The sequence below is a fragment of the Pinus tabuliformis genome, chromosome J (assembly GCF_031772625.1).
Source record: "Pinus tabuliformis cultivar Carrire ecotype Pingquan chromosome J, CPIR1, whole genome shotgun sequence".
NCBI classification, from domain to species: domain Eukaryota; kingdom Viridiplantae; phylum Streptophyta; class Pinopsida; order Pinales; family Pinaceae; genus Pinus; species Pinus tabuliformis.
Genome location: NC_142295.1, coordinates 57,611,425 through 57,615,749, shown reverse-complemented (window position 1 = coordinate 57,615,749; position 4,325 = coordinate 57,611,425). Strand labels below are relative to the sequence as shown.

General features: G+C 39.7%; 1 pseudogene; it reads left to right on the top strand.

Annotated features, from left to right (window-relative positions):
• Positions 1-1,286: 1,286 nt before the first annotated feature.
• Positions 1,287-2,495, top strand: LOC149225485 (F-box protein At4g35930-like; annotated as a pseudogene).
• Positions 2,496-4,325: the final 1,830 nt, after the last annotated feature.

The following is a 4,325-nucleotide window of genomic DNA, read 5'->3' as shown; positions in this document are numbered from 1 at the left end:
TCATAATTCAAACAAAGTAGAGTAGAGCAAAGTAGAATAGAGCAGAGCAGGGCAAGGGTCACGCTGTACAGGGCAGTGCATTTGATGGATGAATAGTAGCAATTGACAGACGAATTGTAGATGGAGTTCTCCCTAATTAAGAGGGAGTGTTGAAATTGGCAACTAGGTACAAACTCCATGTGGGTCATCTTATTCATGGATGATAATATTTTTATTAGATTCCTCTCGTCAAGAGGTGTAGGATTGATCTAAAGATCATTCGATTCCGATAAGTATTTATGGAGATATGAATTTATTTTGATGATGGAATAATTATCAAGCCGACTAGCAACTCATGTAGGCTCAGAAGCCCAATAGATGCATCTATTCATCATAAAAAATTGTGTATAAATACAGGAGGTCTTTTCCTCATTTGGACACACTCATCTCATCACATCTCTCTCTCTCTCCTGCCCAGAAAAGAGGCTCTTCTCCTACTGCGCAAAAAGAGACTCTTCTCTCACACGTGTGGAAGGAAGGACATAGATTTAGGGCTGCAACTGCAGATTGGAAGTTTGACCACGTTGACCATTAGTCTCCCTCTTAGAACTGCGCTGTAGGTGAACCTGACTCTGTGGAAGGCCACATTTTTTGGTGAAGGAATCAAGCCGATCCGACGGCCGGTTTGCAAGATATTGTATGCCCTAGTTTAAGGGCTGATCTAGGGTTTGCTGCTGCTGATGTAAATCAGATTTATGTACTATTTCTATCTGTTGAATTATTGAAGATAAAAGAAGATTTGATCAAAGGGTTTTCCCATATTGGGGTTTGTCCCTGGCTAGCCGCCACATCCTGTGTCTCTTGTCTTGGCTTGTTTTCTGTCGATCGTTTAATGTTGTATCTGCACTTTACTTTATGTACATGTGATTGCTAATCCGTGGATAATAATAAGAAAGATAAGTAAACTGCTCTAAGAATAGAACATACCATAACTTAACACTTTCTCTCCCTATCAGTTTTGTTTCCATCCAATAGACCTGCCCACTCAGCTCTGCCCATGAATTAGAAGAATTATTAATGTTAATGTGGTACCATCATGTCACTCATCAAACCAACGAACACTCCTCTCTCTCAACGAAATCGCAGTAAATCGTAGTAAGTGCTAGTCATGAAATCCCAGTAACCACTCTCTTCCTTGTGGGTTCTGATAGAGGTAACGTCCCTCAGTTCTGCCATTCCTCTATCCTAAGAAGACTCGTCCTTGTGACTATGGAGAGGAATATGTCTTTCTATGTCCTCTACGAATAATGGAGCGTGAGTTATGTGCATTGAATGGTGCATTCATCTTTATGAATCCTTATCATTTCTATGAAAGATTCCCAAAATCTAGTATTCATTTCATCGTGCACATGTCTGTTTCACTGGTAAATGTGCTTGTTCCTCATCTCCTACAATCTTAATTCTTTTCTTGTAGCTCGAATGTTCATTTGGCATAGGCTCTGAGTGTACAATCCTAAGAAGTTATGCCTTCCCAAGGTCATGAGTGTCGACATTGTAAAACTTTTGACTATTTGAAGGAATGCCAAAAAAACCCAACTTTATGTTCATAGCTGATGAATGTTGCAGATTGCATAAGGCATCTCTAATGAATAATTGAAGCATTGAACATTCTGAGGATGAGAAATCCTTACGAGGCGTAGTGGAGAAGTGAAGGATGCCACTTTGTCCTTCAAATCATGGACATCGAATTTGGCATTTCTTGTGTTTTGAGGAGCAAGTTTTGAGCGTGAGCCTTTGACAACATCCATTGTTTTTATTCCTCACTCCGTTGAATAATATTGCTGGTAACATATCAAAGCCATCGCTTACCCACCACCATACGTCGTTGCCTGTATTTTAGGCTGATAGTAGTTGGCGCAGCAAAGGCGTGGACTCCCATATAGTGGGTCTACAATTTGCGATGGAAGCCTGACGAGGAGGAAGTTTGCGTTACTCCGGTGAAACCCTTCCCTATACTCATTGTGGATAAAAATGAGAATTATCCCAGAAAGAACTTGTCGTATTTGCCTTTAGATGTCTTGGTAAAGGTAGTTTTTAACTTCGGGCACCACGAACTAGAGCCGTTGTGTTACGTTTCAAAGGATTTCAAAGAAGCTGTTAAAGTTGCAAAGGAAACACATTTTGCTTTTAAAACCCTGGACCAGGGGTAGCGACATAAATGTTTGTTATTTCAAAGTATAAGCCCTGCACATTCTTCTTTCATAAATGATAGTCCATTAAGATTTCCTGCAACGCCTAAGCCGTCGAAACATGTAGAGAAGCATCGAAATCCTCTGCTGACTGATAAAGATCTAGCTGAATTAAGAAGAGTACTATTTTTGGAAAGCAATAAGCCATCCAAAGTTAAAGCTTATGATGCAGAGCATACTATTTCCATGAAGCCGTCCATTTCTAGAAATATGGTTTTTTTCATTGAGGATGAGCTTTCTGGCACGGTCTCCCGCCACTGCATATAGTAATTTCTGAAGGGAATGATAGCTCCTCCCATTTTTCCAGTGGTTGGAAAGCAGTGGATAAGGGTTTTATGGAAGAATCTCATTGCCCGTGAGCTTTTGTAACCAACTTTATTTTTTTAGGTTATACTCTGTATATACATATTTTTAGCAAGTTTTGGTCTCAACACCACTTGTTCTGGCATCGAGTCTATTGAACTCTCTTATGGAATATTTGGTGCATTGAATCAACTATACCATGGACTGTGTATGCACGCTAGTGTTAGTTGTGTATTGTTAGTGCACTTGGTGAATTAGTGCTCTTTGATTTTTTGCGTTAACTTGAAAATGGCCAAATTTGATGATTTATTAGAGCTACTAAACACCCTAATACTTTCCACTATTGATGGGAAGGTAAACATCAGAAAAAAAACTCTCTATGACATTCAGGCCTACCTACATAATGCACAAAAAAAGATTGATTTTTTGCAAATTGAATCCCAGTTCCAGCGAGATGAGCTTCAACATATTTGTCATTCTAAATTGTTTTCTTCTCAAAACAATCCTTTGTTTAAGGTTAAAATAAACACCCATCAACATCCAACAAGTGATGAAATTAGTAAGATTGAGGTTGATTCAGATCCAGTACCCAATGAAGTAGTAGAATTGCATGCAGAAGCCGAAATTCAACCCGCACTTCCCAAGTCGGTCATCAAACCTTGGGAAGAGATTGTTCATAACAAGCATAGAATAGATCTTGGATATGATAAGGAGGTTCCTTTCACATTCTAGATTACTCAAAGCCCATCCAATTTCAGAGTGTTGGATTCCTTCATGACAGTTCACCTTCACCTATTCTAGATTCTGCTCCACATTCACTGCCAAAAGTTGTTAAATGCTAATGCTGTGACCAAGTTGGCCATATTAAAGATCATTGTTTTGATCTTCATCCATGTGAGAAATGTCATAAAACCACTCATTCTTCAAACATATGCTTCAAAAACAAGCCTCCTGCAAGAACACAGATTCATCTTGGATGGATCTATTCTTGGAAATGGGCTTCAATAGCCAAGAAGATATTTCGGTCATATGTCAAAACTTGTTCTAGAGTATTGACCAATCTTGTAGTTGAGTTTTATCCATCTTCTCACCTTGTATCTTACAAGGGGGGAAGTGATGGTCATCTACAAGCTTCAAAGCCACATCAAGCGAGCTTGATCCACAACCTTCCATACCAGATTCAGAGTTGTAGCTAGAGACATAGAGGCCTCTGAGCATGCCTTTAGTTGGTGATGCCTCTTCAAAGAATTGGGGACACTTCCTATAGTAGAAGACTTCAACTTCTTACCAGTTTTGGAAGAGTTCCAAGAATTTCATTAAACATTCTAGAGTTGGTGGTCATCCTTAAACCATCACAAGTTGAGACCTCCCTTTTCAAGTTGAGACCTCCCTTTTTAGGTTGAGGTTCTCCCTTTTTATGCGGGGTGAGACCTCCCTTTCAAGGTTGAAGGTTTCCCTCTTCAAAACATGAGGAGCACTTCCTCTAGCAGAAGAGCTTAGCTTCATGCCAGATTTGGAAGAGTTTCAGCAACTGCACTAAGAATTCCAATGTTGGAAATCATCCTTAAACCACCCCCCTTATACCAACATTTCAGAGAGCACATTCATCCTAGTGCTGCCATTCATTTTTGCACATTTTGTATTGCAACTCTCTTCTTGGACTCATACATACCCCTTAGGATTAAGGGGGGGAATGTTGGACACCTAATCCTCTATGGGTTGGTGTGAAATGTGAAAAACCACTAGAGTCCAAGAGACCACTTGGAATATGAATCCAAGAGTCACATCAATGTA